Consider the following 23,904-nt stretch of genomic DNA (forward strand, 5'->3'; position numbering starts at 1 on the left):
TATAAGCAATGATCAATATTTTCAAAAGTTCTGTTTGCCATTTTATGCCAAGTACCCAAAATAAATAGGTGCAAAATAAACATCTGTAAAATAAATATTTTAAATCAATTAATGAATTCTATAACCAATTCTTGGAATTTAGTATCCATGCATGTACTTCTTTTACCTAAGACAGAGATTTATTCTGTTAAAGTAAAAGCTTCTTGAGTCAAAATAGAAGAAATAAATGATATCTTTTATACATACATTAAAATGCTTAAAGCAACTGATCAAATGTAATGTAATGACCTCCTAGTCATTTTTATTTGTGACACTCAGAAATCCACTGCACTCCATTTATAAGAATTGTAATACTAAGATCTATTTTCTCTTAGTATTTTGCAGATTTAATTTATCCAGAGTGACCCCACTATACAGTGATTTATAGACTCACCAGTTTTATAAATTCACAATAACTTCACACAGATTTACACAACAGCAATATTATCAGTCACCCCTTCCTTGAAGAAATATTTCAAAAAGCACAAGTCAATGACTTTAATGGAAATGTCTATTATCATTGAGAAAACTGCTATTGATTTCAAATAATATATACTCCAGTCCAAATGTAATTCATCATTACTATCTAGAGCTTATAGATTTATAGACATAAATAAGCTCCAACTATATCAATGGAAGACAAGATATGCCCGTATCTATATGAATTTTGGGGCAGGCAACTATCAATAATTCCCTTCTTCTAAAAATCATTTGTCCAGCATATTTATTAGAAAGGCATATTATGAAAAAGTTTCCCCACAGCTCTGTTGAAACCAACTAGAAGCATACTTTTGTTCTCCTGACAAATTTGTGTGTCTGGCCAAAAGGTGGGGGGCCGCTACACAAATACAAACTAAGCAGTATATCTGTTTACAATAAAAAGAGATTGAAAGTCACTTTTCTGCTATATGAATTCTTAGAATTTTTTTCTATATGAATAGCCTCAACTAAAATACGAATAGTTCTCCTTTATGCTGAAAACAGACATGTTGTCAAAAGAACTAAATCAGTCCTTTATTTCCTTATTTCATATAAAAATTTTCATTTGCTACTTTCCTTCCCTTGAGCCTCCCAGTCTTGTCTCTAGTTGGATTAGAACAATTTCAGCAGAAGAAAAAACTTTAAATTTTGCGATAAGAAAGGTTTATGAAAGTTGCAATATTATTTTTTTGTTGTTTTTCTGACCATCAATCCTCAGAACTTCTTTTGATTCTATATCTCTCTACATTTCTGAATCACAAAAGTAACTTTATTCATATATCATTTTTCCATTTGTACCATGAAATGTTTTTTGTTGTTTGTTTGTTTTTTTTCCCTAGGCTGTCAGAGATTTTCACTTAAATCTCCTTTCATTTACTTGTTCTTTGTTTCTTAGCAATAGAAATTGAATATTTCTTATTTATTTATAATTAAATTCATATGAAACATGAATCACTCAGCATACTTGGTTGGTATTAAGCTGTGAGTTGCTCTAACAAGTCATAATTTTACTTACTCCTGAACTGTCCATGAATTAAAATGTTATTTCTAAACAAAAAAGTCTGTTTCCCCAAAATAAAGACATCTCTATTTATATTTATATTCTCATATCTGCTATTAGTTCTTGTGGGTTTCAAAAGCTCTGAAACTTTCCTTGAGAGATACTGACATTCTATGCCTTGTCATATCTCAGCACAAAGATCATTCTGATAAGATGAAGATCTTGCCCCTCTAAAAATACATGCCCCCAAATTTTAGGGACAAGGTCAGCATCTAGACGTGCTTTATTGGGATTAAATTACCAATTGTATCAGGAGTTACCAGAACCTAAAGATGCTACATGATAAAGACAATGTGGATGGATGTTTAGGGAAGATCTCTGGGCAACAGAAAAATAGAGATCTCTGTCAATGTGTCAGATTTAGGAGGAACTCTAAGGAATGCGTGCATTTTTAAATATATTACAGCTTTAACATGCTTTATATATGTATTATTTTACACAGAAGAACCATATACAAAAGAAAGTGGCCCTGCTCTTTAAATTGTGTACTCCCATCCAGTTACATCTTTCTTTGTCTTTCTATCAGTCTTCCCACAACCCTTAGGCTTGTGGTATAATTATTTTAGTTCAAACCCTTTATTTTGCCACAGAAACAAAGAAGGATTAAATGACACAGTTAAGTTCTCACACAAAGACAAAAATATCCTTCTCCTCTCTTGTCTATTTAAACCAAATCAAAGGAATCAACAAAAACTAACCAAGGAAACAATTAAACTTAAGACAACCAACCAACCAACCAACCAACCAACCAACCAACCACCTCCTTAATACCCATCACCAGCCTATCCCAATCCCCCACCCCCATCTCCTCTTAAGCCCTTAGTTTGTTTCCCAGAGTCCACAATCTCTCGTGGTTCATTCTCCCTTCTGTTTACCCCCCCTTCATTCTTCCCTTCCTTCTCCTACTGATCTCCCTGCTATTTCTTATGTCTCATAAATGAGTGAAACCATATGATAATTGTGTTTCTCTGCTTGACTTATTTCACTTAGCATAATCTCCTCCAGCTTTAAAAAAATTTTTAAATTTAAAAAATAAATAAAAATTAAAGGTTAATATTTGTAACTTTTAGAATATCTAGTACATACTGAGTACTACATAGTGTTTATTAAATACACTTTTATTGTGAAATAAAATACAGAAAAGTACATACATATATGTCTCGTTTAATAAATAATTACAAAGTAAACATCTATGTAACTATGTAAACAAAGCTAATAGCCAGAACACTGTCAGAACCCCAGAAACACAGTCCTCACTCTCACCATGCATCTTCTCAATGAAAAACTCTTCCCTCTTCTTTGAAGAATTCTTTGAAAAATAGTTGAGTATTTATTATTATGCCTTCATAATCAGTTTCTTGCTTTCCTTTGTACCTTTGCTATTTATGTATGCTTCCCTAAACAATATGGTCAACTTTTCCTATTCCTGAAATCTATATAAAACCAAATCATATTGTATCACACTATTTTGAATCTTGCTTAGCTCTGGAAATTTAATCTCAGTTGTATTTTGTTATTTCCATTGCCATATAGTATTCTATGATTATACTCCGATTTACTTATGAATTTGTCTATTGTTATTAAACATTTGGGTTATATCCAGTTTTGCTGTTATGAACAAGGCTGCTATAAATATTTTTGTCACATGACACTGGTGTATATATATGTAAGAATAAGTGGAATTGCTAAACAATGTGGTATGCATATTTTCAGTTTTATTAGGTAATACTCAGCAGTTTTTTTCCCGAAGTATCTCTACCGATTTACCCTTTCAAAGTAGATATATGGAAGTTGTCATTGCTCTATTAGTTATTGGTCGTTGCATATAAATTTCTCTAAAACTTGATGAATTAAAATCATAATAGTAATTTAATCAACTCATATTTTTTGTGGGTCAAGTATTAAGTAGCTGGACAGCTGAGCTTAGAGCCTTTTATTAGGTCACAATCAAGTGTCATCTGGAACTAGAGTCTCATAAAAGATTGCCAGGGGTGAGAAGATTCATTTCAAAAGTAGTTTAGTCACATGGCAAGCAAACTGGTGCTGGATGCTAGCCTGGTGCCTCAGTTCCACTCGGGCCTTTTGAATGCCCTGGGAATGGCGTGGTAGCCAGAACGAACAATCCAAGACAGCAGAGTGGAAACTTCAATGCCCTTTAAAACCTAGTCTCAAAAGACATAAATTACTTCTGCTATATTATATTGGTCACATAAGTCAGCCTTGGTTCAATTTGGAGAACATTACAAAAGGGCAATAATACCAAGAAATACTAAGATGGCTTGATGGGGGCCATCTTGGAGGCTGGGTACTACACTCCCCATTCTATCAACATTTAGAATTGTTAGACATTAAAAATATTTTTGTAGTTTTAATTTGGGTTTTCCTGATTCCTAATGAAAATAAGTATTTTCACATGCATAATTGCATTCACATTGTGAAGTATGTTAAAATAATTTTTATATCTAGTGTCTGCAGGGCTGAAGTAGTTGACGGCCAAGCCCAAAGCTGTTTTATGCTAATCACTGAATTAAAGTATCATAAACTTATATTTTCTACAGGTCTCTTATATAAAAGTTTAGGAACACAGTGAAAAAGAAAGGGAACCAAAGATCTGTAATATAGATTCAAAAATACAGTATTAAAAACAAGCCCCACTGAGCATGCCTTGAAAATAAGAGCAGATCCTCCCGCTATAACTCCTTCATCTAAGAAAATCACTTTGCAATCGACTTAGAAAACCTATTTTCCTCTCCCCAAACCCACAAACCCCCTAATTTTCTGCATATCTATTTCTAGAGGAAGATTTCAATGCAGTTGTTTGGGGCAGAATGCTGGATGATTATTGTCTTTCCAAGTTTCCCCTTACTGGCACTATTATGCTCAAGCATTCTGATTTTGGCCAGCAACAGCAAAAGACTCAGAGGCATCTAGAATTTATGTCCATTCTTCTCAGGCAACTAACAATAAAGAAATATCCATGAGGCCATACATGTAGTTTGAGAGAAGGATGTTAGTGCAGCAGCAGGAAGTGTGCTAGTAAGGTAGATGGCATACTCAGGCAACTTACACTGGCCTTCAGCATGTGTTAAACATGACTCTATTAGACATTTTGATGAGCATGTTCAATACATGGCTAAGGATAAGTTAATGAAGGGCAGCATAGGTTCCATCATCAACTAGTGTCTTACGGTCAGGCATTCAGTCCCTGTAAGTGGCAAGCAATGTATCTGGTGCCTCTTCTCAAAATAGAAGTTTACTTCCTGAAGAGAGCACTGCAATGCTTAAAAACTCCTAGGCACCACTGCAGCAAATCTCCCAAGGGGGGTTGGCACAAAGTCCAGGAATTATATAAATCTACTATACATATTCTAAGCACTGGATTGGTTCCACCGAAACTTGAGAGCCAAGTGATAGAGGTGATGTTTGTGTTCCTTTTTCATATATGGAGATGAGCAGCACCCAGCACAACAGTAAGTACACAAAAAGTGCTAAGAGATGTATTTATTTATTTCAGTAAAAAATTATATTTAGTTCAGTGGGTGGTAATCCATTGCTTTCCTACTGAACCCATCTGTCCGTAGCAGTGTCCAACTAGAGAGTTAAGGTGAGATCACTCCTACATTTTTTAAGGCTTTCATGATGAAGTTAATATGTGAAATAGCCTGAGGAATATGACATTTCTTTTCACTTATTACTTTGGTAATCAAACTCCAGAAACGTCCATTTGATATGTGTTACCATAATATCATTTACTCAAGAGGAAAATGTAAAGTGTTTCAATGCTAAGGATATATATTCCAACAAGATGCTGGGAAACAGGAAAGATAACAGACGATGTAGGGGCTATAGTCAAGCAGATTTGAATTAAAACTGTACCTTAAAACTGTACCAATCCTTAAAATCGACACACTGAATGGCAAGTCGATGTAAAATACCATTTTCATAAGAAAGTTTTTACTCAGAGCTGCTGTTGAATAATTCCCACAGGCCTGGGCAGTTTTCTTTTTCCAGTGCACAGTTACTTCCAGTCTTTGGTCACAGATCTCTTTGAGGAGAGCTAAAGTAAAGATTCATAATAAATATTGCGAGCATCTCCTTAAGAGCATTAGCCTTCACTTCATTGGGTTCGGGGGTGTGAAATAATCCAAGTACAAGAACTGAATGACTTGTTTTTTGGATGTCAAGTTAGGGGTATTTATTAATTTCCATCCCAAGAATTCCATGATTAATTAAATACTACCGAAGAGTGTGGGCATTAGATAATTCTATCATGTTAGTCAACCAATTTCCCTCTCGGTTATATTGCTTTTGTTGCCTTCCATTCCCATAGGATCCTCCCATACTAAGGGAATATTTCCATGACATTATCCCCCCTCAGGAGAATCTGTTATTAGATGAGATTATGTTAATTTATTCCCAAATGTGTTGAATGATTCTACTGGTTTTCAAAACTAGTTGCATACATTTTGTTTTATAAAACTAATAACCACAAACTCAGAGGCTTAAAACAATGCAAATTTATTATCTTACAGTTCTGCAGTTCAGAAATCTGAGATGGATATCACCATGCTAAAATCAAGGTGTCTGTGGGGCTGTGTTCCTTTCTGGAGGTTCTAGGGGAGTATTTGTTTCCTCACCTTTTTAAAATATATCTACAGACTGACCCCATACTTTGGCTCATGACCCTCACCCTTCATCTTTAAAGCCAGCAAAATTGTATCACTTCAAACTTATCTCCATCATCACATCTCCTTGTCTTATTCTGACTCTTCTTCTCACTCTTTCTCCCTAAGCACACTTGCATTTACACTGATTGTCCTACCTGGAGAATCCAAGATAATCTTATTTTAAAGTCATTTTATCAGAACCTTATTTTTATCTGCTATCTTAATTCTCCTTTGCCATGTAGTTTAATGTATTCATAGTTTCAGGGGATCAGGATATTGTTTTGTTGGGTTCATTATTCCGCATCCAAGCAATCAAGTACTTCTCGCTATTCAATAATTACATAACAATATATATTTTTAGCCTGACGAATATATTTGTGAAAAATAACAAAGCAATTCCATGACTAACCCCATTTTTGATGTCAAGAACATAACTCACTTCTTAGCACTGTTTTGTTGTTGCACATGGAACGCCTCCTTGAACACTTCAAGTGACTAGATAGCTATTTGTTTAAAGCAGTGGTCTATATTTTCCCAAACACTGGTATCAATTTATGTCCCCTAAGTCAAGGACCTCCCTTATCATTTGACTTATGCTATAAAACTGTGGGTATTATGCAATATTACTCTTTTACCTCTCCACCTTGTCCTTCTCTGGCCATTACAGGGCAGAGCTAAATAATCCCTTATAGGCATATCTAAATTATATTGGCCATGCCTCCATTATAGCATTAATCCACTGAATCCTATTTTATCCCCCGTTTCTCCTATTAATTAGTTCCTTGATCTCAGAAATGATGCATTATTTACCTATCTAGTCACATGATTTACTATTTCAGGCTGAAGTTAACAGAGGCTTAACTTCCACAAAAGAATAAATCAGTTATAGAATTATAGTCAACACGAAAGCAGTGCTGTAAATTGACATGTGTGATACAGAATATTTATTAAGAGAATGGAAGTATATGTGTTTATTGTTTTTATAGGAGTTTTTTGAAATTAGGTAAAATATGCTAAAATAATTGAGAATAAGGACAATAGCTTCCAAGATGGAATAATGCTCTGATTTGTACAGAGTTTTAGAAAGAAATTCTCTGTGACACCTGCTATTTCCACTTGACATGGGTTAATATTACTTGAATGTTAGGGTTAATGCATTTGAACCTTTTTTGAGTAAAATATCATTATCTTGCAATATAGTTGAACCCTTTTGAGTTAATTATCATTATCCTGCAATTTATATAACAAGGTTTCATTTACTAATGACAATCAGAGTTACACTCATTAAAGGGAGGGAAATCTCAAAATTAGAATATTATTGATCAAATTTACATTGCTATTTCTAAGTAATTAACATTGATCACATCCTGGATCAAATAACATATCACAAATTACTTCATAATGGCCCCAGAATGCAAATATAATACATTTAATTGCTGACAAAACCACCGATGTTTTCTAAATTCTTAATTATTTAATTGTCGGTTATTTTTTGGTCATGCAAATGACGCTTCAAGAATCCCTCCTTCCCAAAAGAAAGTAAGTGATTCCCATTTATGAAATATCTGAGTGAATGCTTCCAGTACCTTAATTCAAATTCATTCTGTAGTATATGTAATATACTATATACCCATTGGAACAAAATAAATATTTATTGACCTAAAATTAACCACTGTACTTCTAGTTTCCTCTCCAGAATGTAAAAAGCTGGAAGGAACTACCGCTGTTACAATGAAAAAGAGTTGAACTAACTTCAAATTCACGACTTTTTGGAACTCATCAGAAATCGGTAAAGTGACCCAAAATCTAAGGAGAGACACTGCCTACAGGAGAAGAGAAGTTGCTAAAACTCACCCAACTAAAGCAGATGCAATCACACACCAGCAAGAAGCTGCTGACACTGTGAAACCCTTGGGGGCTGCAGAAGTTGGGGAAAGTTTGTCCGTCATGTGCGTTCTCTCTCCACAAAGCCTACAGGCGGTTCACCAAAAAGATCAACAAGAGCCCTGAGCCGTGCTGACTGTGGTGCAGACCTGAGGAGGGGAATAGAAGCCATACAATAGGGACAAGTAACTCCTACTGATCCTTCCCCTCTAGCTGCACACAAAACACAGTATGTGCAAGAAAGACTAACGCTGCTGGCTTTACTTGGTGAACACTTATTTCAGCTAAGGGACAGCAAGGAAGAGGGAGGGATAAAACTCCCTGCTTCGGAGAGGTAAAACCAAACACGGAGGCCCAAACTCCAGGCAGGGAAGGAAAAGGAGATCCAAGAAAGCCATACCCCCAAAGCCATACCCCCAGGAGCCAGGGACATGGTGCATGCCTCAGACAAGAATCTTAAAATGAAGAATAGACACCACTTCCCCCCGCACTACCACCAAGCCAGATGGCTAATTACAATGACAACGGCATGCTGCTAAGAGGACAGACCACATAAAAATACTCTCTCAGAGTCACAGCAGAAAGGGAAACCTAAAATTCAAAATCAAGCAAATTTTGCTCTGTTAAGGCACCAAACACCCTAGATATAAGGTCTCTATAAATCAGAAGATTATGTTGCATTGAGAGAAATCATGGAAGAACAAATCTCAAATGCAGCCCAACTCCTAAACTGGATTACTTAAATCTCCTGAGCCAGAAGCCTAGCAGAAGGAAACTTGTGACTATTCTGAGGCATAAAACCATTACCTCAGTATTGACTGCTCTACGTAACATGCCTGGTTTTCAACAACAAAATTATAAGGTACTTAAATGACAAATGAAAAAGGAAAACAAAACAAAACAAAATGAAAATACTTTCAAGAGAAAGAGTGATCATGATAACCAGACTCAGATGTAAGACAAATGGTACATTTGGCTAATAAAGAATTTAAGAGGGGCACCTGGGTGGCTCAGTCGTTAAGTGTCTGCCTTCGGCTTGGGTCATGATCCCAGGGTCCAGGAATCAAACCCTGCATCGGGCTCCCTGCTCAGTGGGAGTCTGCTTCTCCTTCTCCTTCTCCTGCTCCCGCTTGTGCTCTCTCTCACTTTATCGCTCTCTGTCAAATAAATAAAAAACATCATTAAAAAAAGAATTTAAGATAACCATGATTAATAAATTCAAAGCTCTAATGGAACAGGAGGATAACATGCATGATCACATGGGTAATTTCAGTAGAGAGATGGAAATTATAGAAGAATCAAAGGAAAACTGTAGAAATTAAAAACACATAATGGAAATAAAAAAAGCCTTCAACAGGTGTATCAGCATAACACAGCCAAGGAAAAAAATCAGTGAAATTAATGATTACACAATAGGAATCATCAAGCTGAAACACAAAGAAAAATGTCAGTATAGGGAGAAAAAGCAGGATATCCAACAGCTGTGGAACTATATCAAGTGTTCTAACATATGTGTAATTGCAACTTCAGGAGCAGACAGATGTGAAGGGGGAAAAGAAATATTTGGGGAGTGCCTGGGTGGCACAGCGGTTAAGCGGCTGCCTTCGGCTCAGGGCGTGATCCCGGCGTTATGGGATCGAGCCCCACATCAGGCTCTTCCGCTATGAGCCTGCTTCTTCCTCTCCCACTCCCCCTGCTTGTGTTCCCTCTCTCGCTGGCTGTCTCTATCTCTTTCGAATAAATAAATAAAATCTTTAAAAAAAAAAAAAGAAATATTTGGAAAAATAATGGCTGCAAATTTTCAAAAATTCATGTTGAGGCCAGCTTCTATCTAAATATATGTGATTTTTCAGGCCTGACCTTACAAAGACTTTACCTGGCAGGCCTCACAGGGTAAAGCTGCTCTTCCCACACCAGACTTGATGCACAACCAAGTCTCTGAAAGGTGCTGAAGTCAGGACTCACTAAGCCTCTCTGGCTGTCCATGCTTTTATGTGTATCTGTGTTCCTAGCCAAGGCACCTCTACCTCAGGGTCTTATCAGGAAAACTTGATGATATTTTTCTCCACTGTGACTTAGTACTCAGTACTTTTTTCCACTCTTGGCTCATTCTCCTATTCCTTCTGTTGCCTGGGTCCACGAAATGACAGGATTCATTTTTTCAGAGCTCCCCAACAGTGAGAAGAACCCTGTGTCCAGGCTGATCTGCCTGACCCGCAACTGGCACACTATTCCACTGGGGAAAACGGAACAGAGTATACTACCAGAGTAAGTGATTAAAGGCTTAGTTGTTATTTCCATCGTGTCTTGTGCTAACTAACTGGTTAGTTACTTTAACACCTGGAAAGTCAGCTCTGTCTCCAGCTCAGCTGAACTCCAGATAAATGTCAGACATGGAAACACAGACACAAGAAGCTAAAAAAAAAAAAAAAAAAAAAAAGAAAGAAAGAAAAGAAAAACAACCCACCAAGAAGGATAACTACAAAGAAGCAAACAAACAATAGACTTAGACTGAGGCATATTCTATTGAAATTCCTAAAAACAAACAAACAAATGAAGGCACTAAGATAAAAAAAAAATGTTATAAAAGAGAGAAATGAAGACAAAAATTATTACAGATACTTTGGCAAAAGTCATGCAAGACAGAAAACAAAGATATGACCTCTTAAAAGTTCTTTAAAAAAAAAGTCCATTTACAACAATATACACAGTGACATTACAAAAATGAAGAAACAATAATGAAATTCTCAAACACCAAAAGAATCCATGCCAGCAGACCTACAACAACAATTGATGTTAAAGAAACCTCTTCTGGTAGAGAGCATATGATAGCAGACCAGAACGAGTCTACCCCCCTCCCCCCCCCAAAAAAGTGAATAGGGCTGAAAATAAACTTAGAAGAAGATAAAATTAAGTTAAATTTTCTCATTTTAACTGTTCTAAAAGAAGACTGCTTAAAGCAAAAGTAGGAGCAATGTATTATATATATATATAATGACAGTGTATGTACTATAGATATGCTTATTATAACATATCCAAAATTAGAGACAATGAGAATAATAGCATGGAGGATGAGGGGAGTAATTAGGAATATAATGTAAAGTTACTACTCTCTATGTAAAGTGGGACAATATTATATGAATTTGAACCTTTTTAACTTAAAGTTGTATATTTTAAACCCTTGCAATCACTAAAAACATTTCTTTAAAAAGATAAAAATAATAACTTAATAGAGAAGATTAAAAAATCATTAAAAAAATCCTTCATGCAAGAGAAGACAGAAGAGGAAGATAAAAGAAACAAAGAAAAAATAGAATAGAAAATATTTCCGAAAAGAGTAGATTTTAACATAAATTTATAATCACTTTAAATATAAACGATCTAAACTCACCAATGAAAGGACAGAGCCAGTCAAATAGAATGAAAAAGCAATACATGAGTATGCTGTGTACAGTAAATCCACTTTAAATGTAAAGACACAGGTTAAATAAAAAGATGCATTAAACTATACCAAGCAATTAACAACCAAAAGAAAACTGTAGTTATATTAACATCAGACTAAAGGACTTATGAACAGGCATAGTATTAAGAATAAAGTAGTAACATTATGTAATGTCCCATTTCATTATATAATGAAAAAATGGGTTAATAATTCTAAGAAGACACAATAATCCTAAATGTGTAGGTTACTAACAATAAAGCTTCAAAATATATGGGACAAAAACTGATAAACATATACATCCATAATTACAGCTAAAAAAATCCACACCTCCCTCAGTAATACATAGAACAATATACAGTAAGTTAATAAAAATGTAGAAGACTATCAACCAACTAGACCTACTAAACATTTATAGAACACTGTACCCAACAAAAGTAGAGCACATGCCCTTTTCAAGTACACAAGGGTATTTCTCCAAGAGAGACAATATTTTGAACCATAAAACAAACCATAAAATTTAAAAGAATAGAAATCTTACAAAATATCTTCTCAAACCATAATGGCATTAATGTGGAAATCAATAAGAGAAAGATAGCTGGAAAATTCCCAAATATATGGAAATTAAACAACCCACTTTTAAATATCCCTGGTGTCAAATGAGATTTCTCAAGGGAAATTAAAAACAACATTATGCAAATGAATGAGAATAAAATAAATATATAATTTATGGGATGCAGTTGAAACAGTGCTTAGAAGGATATTTATAGTAGTAAATAGTTATTTTAGGAAAACAGAAAATGGAATTCTCTCTTGGTGACACAAATACGTAGTATAAAGATTTTTTACAATTTGGGTCCAAAATGTTTATGTATCTGCATCCCCATGCTTCTTCCTCAAATATCTCACCCCCAAACTTCCCATTTTTTTTCCCTTCCAACTCTGTGGCTAACTAGCCAAACTATATGGCAGCAAGAGGAGTTCTACTTTGGGCCATTTCTTTTTTCATACCGTGTATGATTGGATGAGTGCTTGAAGTGCTGCTCATAGAAAGAATGTTCCTTTCAGAGACCTTGGGGTGTGGGGCTGTATTACAGAAGTGTATTTTCAGCTTGGACCCACATACACAGTTGACCCTTCTGTGAATCCAATTTGGCACTTTTTCTCTTACATAAGTTGGTCTTAAATTACCCCTCACGTAACCATGAATACAAACTTAGGGGGAAGCACAAGTGAAACACTGACAGATGATGTGGACATCTGGGCACTTGTTCATGTAGTTTATTTTGGATATATTACTTCAAACCTTCATATCTCATGATGTATTGCTTCTGGGGCTATTCAACCTTATGATCTCATAGGTATAACATAACCTAACTCATTAAGAACACGGTCACGTGTTGTCCCATGGTCAGATGCCACATATTTTTTTTCAAATGATCTATAATTTCCTGTTAAAATATCTTGTCCTCTCTTTAGAAATCTAGGTTTCTATGTCGTAAAATTTTTTGTTGGAGCTCACCACAGGCTCTGCAGAGCAATTTTTCCCATGAAAGATACTTTAGTACACAGTGTTTAACAGTATTCTTGGCCCATCACATCTAGTTGCCTACTGTGTCACATGTTAAATGCATCAAAGTCATATTACTAAGTGTGAAATATAAAATCAAGACCCCAAAGAGTCCCAACTAGCATTGTATTTCCTTCTAGGTGGTGGAAATTGCAAGAAGCAATAATATAACCTTTACAGGTGGTTAGATATCTAAGAATGCTCCAGATATAAGACTCTGAATCTTCATAGGGTTATATAATAACCTCTGGATAGTATGTATTCTACTAAAAACTCCAGTATACTAGCCAATCTTGTTTTTTCTGGTATGATTAATATGATGTCACCAAAACAGTAGACTAATATGACACTCTTCGTAATGTCCAAAAAGTCTAATTCCCTTCAGTCTGTATTGTGGTGGTAGGATGGAAAACTGACAGATATAATCAAGGCTATAAGTATACTTTCTCCTGGCCATATTAATGTAAACCACATTCTAGTCTTCATTTATAAGGAGGAAAATAAGGTATTTACTAACTCTGTTGTTTTGCCTCACAGCACCCAAAACCAGTTGAGAGGTCAGGACTGATGACAACACAAAATCACCAAGAGGATATGCAGAGATTACCTACATTATGAAGCTTTCTGAGAAAAGCACTGTTCTTTTTTATTAGTCTAAAATCCCTTCTCAACTCTTTTATGTTTTATTCTGATCTTTGTCTATTCTGTCATTTCTTTTTTTTTCTCATTAGAATGTTTACTAATAATAAGTTCAGAGTTTTGTCTCAGTGTTTCACTATAAATATGTATCATTATTAGAGGTTGCTCTGCAGTCTAGTTTTTAGTTTTAATAATACAATATACAGATGATTTCTATTTGCTATCAATGATGGAATAACGTTTTATTACATGAAGGTAGGTTGCTTTCCATTTCTCATATGCATTTCACAAATATTTATTTCTGCAAAATTATATTGTAGACAAAATAATTTTAGACCCCTAATTTATAAATTATTTTAAGATTTTTTCCACTAAATAAATCAAAATGCCTCAAGGAAGAATATTTATACACAATATTTAATTTTTTTAAAATTTTTTATTGTTATGCTAGTCACCATGCAGTACATCCTTAGTTTTTGATGTAATGTTCCATGATTCATTGTTTGCGTATAACACCCAGTATTCCATGCAATGTGGGCCCTCCTTAATACCCATCACCTGACTATCCCAATCCCCCACCCCCCTCCCCTCTGAAGCCCTCAGTTTGTTTCCCAGAGTCCACAGTCTCTCATGGTTCATTCCCCCTTCTGTTTACCCCTCCTTCATTCTTCCCTTCCTTCTCCTACTGATCTTCCTGCTATTTCTTATGTTCCATAAATGAGTGAAACCATATAATTGTCTTTCTCTGCTTGACTTATTTCACTTAGCATAATCTCCTCCAGTCCCGTCCATGTTGCTGCAAATGTTGGGTAATCATTCTTTCTGACGGCTGAGTAATATTCCATTGTATTATGGACCACATCTTTATCCATTCGTCTGTTGAAGGGCATCTCGGCTCCTTCCACAATTTAGCTATTGTGGACAATGCTGCTATGAACATTGGGGTGCATATGGCCCTTCTCTTCACTATGTCTGTATCTTGGGGTAAATACCCAGTAGTGCAATTGCTGGGTCATAGGGTAGCTCTATTTTTAACATTTTGAGGGACCTCCACACTGTTTTCCAAAGTGGCTGTACCAACTTCCATTCCCACCAACAGTGTAAGAGGGTTCCGGTTTCTCCATATCCTCTCCAACATTTGTTGTTTCTTGTCTTGTCAATTTTTGCCATTCTAACTGGTGTAAGGTGGTATTCAAGGTGGTTTTGATTTGAATTTCCCCGATGGCTAATGATTTTGAACATTTTTTCATGTGTCTGTTAGCCATTTGTATGTCTTCATTGGAAAAGTGTCTGTTCATATCTTCTGCCCATTTTTTGATTTGATTATTTGTTTCTCGTGTATGGAGTTTGAGAAGTTCTTTATACATCTTGGATACCAGTCTTTTATCTGTAGTGTCATTTGCAAATATCTTCTCCCATTCTATGGGCTGCCTCTTAGTTTTTTTGACTGTTTCCTTTGCTGTGCAGAATCTTTTTATCTTGGTGAAGTCCTATATTTAATATTTTTGCATGTTTATTGCCATTTGTATCTTTATGTGTGAGTTAAACCTCTCTGTATGTATACAGAATATAAATTGGTTTTATTTTTAAATTATGTATATTAAGAGAATTATAAAATGTCCTCTTATGAACAATTCACCCAGCTTAAGAAGTATACATAGCTAGTAAATGTAGAGCCCTCTGTTGTGGCCTCCTTCTCTATTGCATTATCCCTTTTTAATACTTGAAATAACCACTGTCCTCAATGTTCTGTTTATCTTTTCCTGAATTTCATTTATAGTTCATTGCAAATGTATATATCCCTAAACATCGCAAATGGATATTTCCCTAAATTTAGTACATTTTTTGAACACTGTATATTAACTGAATAATACAGTGTATATTCTTCTGTGGTTTTCATTTTTTTTTCACTCTGTGTTATGTTTGTCAGAATTATCCTTGCTTATGCATATAACTGTCATCTATTTTTACAGCTGTGAGGTATGGTCCAAGTATTCCCAAAGTGTCCACAGTTTCATTGATTGATGAGCATATAAGTTCCTTACACTACCTGTAATTACATATATTATTTCCATGGCATGATTTTACATGTTTCCTGTAACAAATATGCACGGATTTATTTAGTCTATAGGCCAAAAAGGTTGATCTTAGGATCATGAAGTAAGTAAGCACAGGCTCAATGTACAAGATAATGCCAATTGCTTCCCAATGAGATGTGTCAATTTATATTCACATCACCAGACTACAACAATCCCCACTGATGAATGCTTTAGTTAATACTTGCTATTTCCATGGCTTAATATTTATAATTAAGTAATTTTCCTAATTACTAATAAAATGAGCATCTTTTAATATGTATATTGTCATTTGTGCTTCCTCTTTAGTTTTCTGTTTGCCTGTGTTTGAATCTCTTTGTCTTTAGTGTGCTGAAGGATGCGCTGTGTGCTAGGAATGTCTCTTTTTTTTCCCCACTATGTGAAGACAGTGATGATATGATATAAAGGTCCCGAGCGTATGTTCTGTGACAAGTACATTAATAACTAAATAAGACGATATCAAGTATTTATAAAGATTTCATAGAGAATTAGAATAAGTTAAATTAGGATGATTATAGGTACTACTTATTGAGAGGGAGACAGATGGGGAATAACAATTTTGAGGAAGAGAATCAGTAATTCTCCAGGGGTTAGTAAATTTTTAAAAATTTTTGTTTTTTAAAGGAATATAAAACTTATTGACCGCTGTTGACCAGTATTTACAATAAAGAAAATAGGCAGAATACTTTCTGATTACTACAAAGTTAATATTTTTCCTGTTTTCTGCTGAACCAGTAACTCAAATACTGACAAGATTGAACATACATGTAAGGAATGAGTTGGGGTAAAGAAAAAAACATGCAGAAGATTACAGAAGTTTGTTCACCCATTTATCCAGCAGGTCCAAAATTGCCAAAATCTCTAATCATCTGATTATGATTAGATTCACCTGAAGGAAGTCTTAGACACTCCATGATCATGAACTTATAGTCAATATAGCACAGGGATTTCAAGTTTTTGTAAAGGAATGGTTTACTAGAAGGAACCTTTAAATGTCCATTTAACTAAGTTTTGCTTTCCTAATTAAAACACACCAGGACTTGCCTACTTTCCTCATTTGGGTGGGGAGGTTTTCAGTAGTGATAAAATTTTCCTTTCACAGATCTTGCAAATAAACTTGCATTTAAATGACTAGATACGGGGGCACCTGGGTGGCTCAGTCGGTTAAGCATCTGACTCAGTTTTGGCTCAGGAAATGATCTCGGGGTCGTGGCACTGAGGCCCACATGGGGCTCCACACTCAGCACAGAGTCTGCTTGTGATTCTTTCCCTCTTCCTCTGCCCTTCTCCCTGCTTGCACTCTCATTCTCTCTCTAAAATAAAACAAATGAAATCTTAACAAAAAATAAATGTCTGTAGATATGGATATGGATTTTGATATGGCTGCTTTCAAATGGTCCAATTTAAATTGTCCAATTAATTACAAAATTTGAAAAGTTAAGGCTTCAGGAAATATTTCAATTTAACTTTACATGATTTATTTCTTAAGTTGCTGAAAATGATGGCATCCCAGAATCACGGATTTATCCATGGTTATAAAATGCTGTTTTTGTTTTGGTGAATGTTAAAAAAAAATAAAAGAGAGGAAAGAAAAGAAAAGAAAACAATTAATGTATGTATTTTTATGTATACACACACACACACACACACACACACACACACACAAACCCAAATAAACAAAAAACACAGAATAGTCCTTAGGCATACAGGAGTTAAACACAAATTCTGACTGAGTAATGACTATGAAGATTTCCCCAAACATTTAGAAAAGGCGTTCTCAAATGCAGGAGAGTAATATACCATGGTCTCAAATACTTTTTTCTGATAAAGGAAGCAACTACAGAAAGCTTTTATTTGTTCAAAGTAATCAGTGTTATATATGCAAAAGACCACAAAACTCCCCCACTACTACTTCAAAATGAACATATCATACATGATTCTCATTAGAATGTTATTTCTTCACACTAATAAATAAAAAAAACCAAGATCCAGATTTACATATATATAAATATGCGTGCTTATATATAAATATAAATACATAAGAAAAGCAATGGAAACAATTACTGAGCTTCATCTTCTGGACAAGAATGCCAAGTTAGTGTCTCTTCATAAAAGGCAATTACAATTTGAGGACACTTCACATTTGCCTCTTTTGCCAGCACCAAGTCTGTCCCACCTGAATCTTATCATTTTCATGAGCTATATGAATTCTCCACTGCTGTCTGCGGCACCAATTACTGGTTTATGATCAAGACCTCTAACAAAGTCTCTTGGTTTATCAGTAGCATCTCTTTTCTTTGATTTGCTATCATCAGATTCACTATCAGGTAAAGATTGTCTTTTTGTACCAACTTTTCTTTTTTTTTTTTTTTTAAGATTTTATTTATTTATTTGACAGAGAGAGAGCCAGCGAGAGAGGGAACACAAGCAGGGGGAGTGGGAGAGGAAGAAGCAGGCTCCCAGCGGAGGAGCCTGATGCGGGGCTCGATCCCATAGCGCCGGGATCACTCCCTGAGCTGAAGGCAGATGCCTAACGACTGAGCTACCCAGGTGCCTCAGTACCATCTTTTTCTTTACCAGCTTTTTGAGAACTAAAAAATGTTTCGGGGCACTTGGGTGGCATAGTAGTAAGTTGAATGTTTGACTGTTGGTTTCAGCTCAGGTCCTGGTCTCAGGGTGGTGAGATGGAGCCCCTCCACGGGCTCCAAGCTCAGTACAGAGTCTGCTTGAAATTCTCTTTCCCTTTCCTTCTGCTCCTTCTGCTCATGCTCTTTCTCTCTCTCTCAAATAAATAAATCTTAAAAAAAAAAAAAAAAGTAAAGAAAAGAAATGCTTCTATTAACTCTGGACAATCTAAATTTTCTGCAGGTTCCCAAATACTGTCAGCATCTGTAAATCCCTTCCACTTCAGGAAATACTCCACCTTCCCATTCATTACACGTCAGCCTAGTACTGTTTCCACTACAAATTCTTTGTCTCCTATTTTTCATTCTTCCCACTGTTGCTTTCCCATTTTTCACAATGTATTTTTATTGGAGGCCATTTTTTATTGCAGACTTGAAGAGCTACTATTCACCACCTCTGAGCTGCTGCACGTCCCAGGTCTGTGACGTCTCAAGCGCTGTGTTCCTCAAGCTCTAGCCACTTTCAATGGGTTAGTTAAAAATATAAGATCTCATTACCAGTGCTAGACTTTTTTTATTCTTCCTCAAATAAAAAATTATATCTCTTGATTTGATGTGTATTGAAAGCAAATGTACTTAGATTCTTCTTTTCTCTTTTCACTTATTTAGTATTCAAGTATCTTTCTTTAAATTAATAGACATCTGAATAACATGTTGAATATTTCAATTACCAGTATCTAATAATGTTGCATATTTCATTTTATATGGTAGTACTAGACCAACATAGGTTGTTTGTTCATCAAGAAATTCATAACCAAGTTTTATGATAATGTAAGTAGATAAAATATAGCCTCATTTCTTTTTCATGTAAGTAGAATACGTGGAAAATTTAATACTAAGCATGCATGGCTACAAGGCCCCTTCTTTTTTGTATTCTGGTTTCTGTAATGTCACAGTGGGTCCTATGTCCCACAAGTTATGATTTTCAGAAGTAAATACCAAAATGGGAATTTGGCATACAGAATATTTATGGTGAGGAAACAGTGTTGGCCAATGGGGTGCCTCGGTGGCTCAGTCATTAAGCGTCTGCCTTCAGCTGAGGGCCTGATCCCAGGGTCCTGGGATCAAGCCCTGTATCGGGCTCCCTGCTCTGCTGGGAGCCTGCTTCTTTCTCTCCCACTCCCCTTGCTTGTATTCCCTCTCTCACCAGCTGCCTCTCTCTCTATCAAATAAATAAATAAAATCTTAAAAAAGAAAAAGTGTTGGCCAAAGGAAAAAGCTGAACTGTGATGCAGGCTCAACAAAGCCTTGATCAGTCATATAGGGGAGATAATATATATATAATATATATATAATAAATATAAAATACATAAATATATTGGATGTTTAAAGTAATAAATCTGAAATTTTAATATGCATCAGCATCATATATAAGAAATCACCTGCATTGCAACATTGTTAAAGATGACAGAATATAAACACAATATTATCATCAGTAACATGCCCATTCGAATTGTGAAATTTATATATCTAAAGCCAAATTGATGATTCTAATTATTAGTCTGTCACTAATCCCACAAGTTAAAGATCTTTAGTTCAGTTGAATCAGGTTTATAGAGAGTTTGTATATTTAATTTGTGTTCCATAATCTCTTTGGAGATAGCATAATTCAGTAAATCTGTTTATGGTCCACATGTTCCTTTATGTAAGATGCATGAAATAATATCATGAAAGCATCCAGGAAACATTCATTAGTTTATATTATTATTAGCATAGAATAAAACATAGCATAAAACATCAACTTTCAATACTTACACAGCTATTAGGAATAATATTAATATTAATACTCAGTTTTACAATTTATACTTCACCATACTTTTATTTATTCTCCTTGTCTACTTTCTTTGAAAACTGGATTCTACTTTCATTAAGACAGCACACTTTACAATTTTTCTACCCCAGAAGTCTAAGTGATATTTAGGACACCAAATGTATGGAATGCATGTATATTAAATATCATTAATCATTTTTACTCTTATAGATAGCAATGAACATTAAAACTTGAACATATCTTTCATAATATGATTCTTTCTTGCAGTAAAGTCATGGTACAGACCCACACAAAATCATTACATTAACTAAAAACAAACAACAACTAAAGATAGAACTGGTAGTATTTATTGAAACTTTAACTTTTGAAGGAATTTTAAATATACTACCCAATTTAATCACCCTATTCATACTATGATGTTAGTATTATTATTCTAATTCTGTTGATAAAATAATTGAGCATTAAAATGTTAAGTAAATTCTGTTGGAGCTAGGGAGTAGGTATGAGCTTCCTATACTTCCTCGAATGAAAGAAATTATTTATAGTGAACTTCAGGACCCCTGAAATTCCATGTTATACTTGTGGAATAATTTTCTGGAAATATAAAATTATATAATTACTTCAAAATACAAATAAAACAAAAGGAAAGAAAATAGATGTGTTAGTTTTTTGTATAGCAGTATTAAATTTTGTTTTCTTTTTCTTTTTTCAGGACCAAATGGCTTACAGAAAATGAAACATATTTTACTTGAAAACATCAAAGTGGTTCAAGAAAATGAATATATAAGTTCTTATAGTGTCTTCTGTGATTAGTGGTTCCTGTTGACTTTCAATAAAACCAAACTGCAATACAGAACAGTGAGCCACTGACTGTGAAGTCACACCATCTTTTCTCTAAGTAAAGTTCATAACTTGCAATACCTTTTGGGTTTGTCTGTAAGTAGAGATATCACATAAAATTTCAGTGGCAATATTTGAGATAAAAATGAAAAGAGAAATAGTTTTGAAATTAACTTTAAAAATAGTTCCTGTTATGAATATTTTATGGAAAGCAGTTCCACCAATTAGCTCCTAGGTGTGCAGAGACCTGATAGCTGGATGCTGCCTGAGGCACATATGACATTAGAAAAAAAAAAAATCAGTCCTGAAGAATTCAGAGGACAGGTTCAAACATGAACATAGATTAAGTCACACAAAAATGAAAGGACTGAAGTATGGAGTTCTTTAAAAATTTGCAATGAGATTGTAAACTCAATTCTCAGTTGCTCAGTCTGTGTAATTGCTTGGATATATGCATATGAGAAGACTTAGAGCCAGATGTTGATCTTTTATTCTCACCCTATGGATTCTGTCCTGTCTTTGAATTTATTACTGGTTCCTTCAAAATAAATGTTCACTGGGGGTTAGATGAAAGATGAAAAACCAGGCACATAATTATGTTTGTGAGTCTGGTATCAGAGGATTTGGCAAATGACTGTTTTCTACTTGAATCTTCTCAGTAGCTCTTACTGGCTTTTGTACCAATAACTACAGAATTGATTTTAAGTTAATCCAAAGACGCACAATATAATGATGTAAATATTTTAGATGCTTTACATAATTTGCATCATGTTTTAAAAACTACAAACCTAATGATGAGTGAGTCTAGGAGATCCGTTTTCTTTTTCCCCCACCACATCACTGCATTGGAAATAGAAGAGTTAGCCGTTATATATTTATATCTTATATGGAATTTGTTTTGGTGTGTTAGAATTCCTATTCTCTGAAAATATGTAATTAACCCAGCTTTCCTTTCATTTGTACTTTTTTATGTCAATACAAACTTATAATTTAATATTCTTGGTAGTTTACACACTGCTCACTCAGTTACATCATGTTGTCCAACTTCCAGGAATATCATTCATCTATGATTTAATTTGAATAACATTCTGAAGCGCAACCACAAAATATAACATTTCTTTTCATGAATATTATTGGAAAGGGGCATTAGAATATAATGGGTGGGGGAAAACTATTGAGATCTACATAAATATTTTTGAGATTAACTTATTTACTCAGCAATTATTTACAAAACTCTAACGCACAATTTAGTACATTAAGAGTTGGAGATACATTGAGAAAATCAGACACAGTCCCTACTCTCACAAAACTTGAAGTACAATAGAAGAAGGCATTAATTCAATAATCATATGAATACATAACTTCCTACTCTGATAAATGCTAAAGAGGAGAATGAGACACATGTGAGATAGTATGATGTAAATTAATGTGATCTGATAAATAAAGCAAGGCTTTTATTTGATAAAATGGCACCTGAGCTGAAAATCAGCCAAGTTAATTAAGGGAGATATTCATATGAGGTTACTTTTCACCTACTTTGTACAAATGCCTTATAAAGGAATGGGTTTGGAACAGTAAAAAATGAAAGATTACATGAATAAAACTTGGAAAACAAGTAAAACTAATAAGCAACAATATTCTAGAAGTAGATCATGTAGCCAAGTAGGGGATAGATCTGTATTAAAAATTTGGATCTTTAGGGGCACCTGGGTGGCTCAGTCATTAAATGGCTGCCTTCACTCAGGTCATCATCCCAGGGTCCTGAGATTGAACCCCACATTGGGCTCCCTGCTCAGTGGGGAGCTTGCTTCTCCCTCTCCCTATGCCTGCTGCTTCCCCTAGTTGAGCTCTCTCTCTCTGTCAAATAAATAAATAAAATCTTAAAAAAAAATGGATCTTTACCTGAAGAGCAATGGAAACCAGTTAAATGTTTTAAGCAGAAGTTTGAACAAAGTTTAGAAAGACCAGTCTTTCTGGACCGTTCACCAAACTCTTGCTAAGCCTTCTTTTTTTTATTATATGACGATCTTCTATTTTCTTATGTAACAGTTTGCTTCATGTATTTTTACTCATCATGAGTAAGATAAAATCTGCTAAGGTTATTCCTTATTCTTTATACCAATTAAATTCCTTATTCTTAATACCCATTAAACTTTTCATGTTCTTCAGGATGGGAGTCACAGGTAACTCTGAAAAGTAGGGCAGATTTCTTAGTTCTTTTAAATGTTTCAATCCCTTTGGACATCCTCCCATTGGTCCAGTCTGTATATCTAGTGCTCTTCTCCTAAACTTCTCTACTCTTTTACACAAATCTATTTGTGTGCTCCAAAATTAGTTTTCATCTCATAAGTTAATATACTTATTTATTGAAATCCTGTTATTTCTGGCAGTTGCTGGCTCAATAACCATGTGTTTTAACAATGACCTTCAATCAGGTCAATATTCTAAATGGGCAACTCTCAATATTGAAGGAGACTTTCAAATGACTTATAATCCCTTCCTAGCCTACATGCAATTCTAATACAGTATTACAGGGAGAAATACCTCTTAACCCTTTCTCTATTTTCTTTATCACACAGGGGTAATAAGAGGTAATACTGACTTGACTATATTCATTATGTGAATAGGGTGGATTCAGAAAAAAAAAATTAAAGAATATATCCTTAAAAGAAACTAATTCACTTGGCATGAATTTTAGTTATCTGTATTTTATGATTAGGAAATACTTTAGTATT

General features: G+C 34.7%; 1 pseudogene; it reads right to left on the bottom strand.

The window, feature by feature from the left end:
• Positions 1-17,934: 17,934 nt before the first annotated feature.
• On the bottom strand, positions 17,935-18,917 carry LOC113244892 (chromobox protein homolog 3-like; annotated as a pseudogene).
• Between the last annotated feature and the right edge of the window lie 4,987 nt (positions 18,918-23,904).

This window comes from Ursus arctos, unplaced genomic scaffold, assembly GCF_023065955.2.
Source record: "Ursus arctos isolate Adak ecotype North America unplaced genomic scaffold, UrsArc2.0 scaffold_12, whole genome shotgun sequence".
Taxonomy (NCBI): Eukaryota; Metazoa; Chordata; class Mammalia; order Carnivora; family Ursidae; genus Ursus; species Ursus arctos.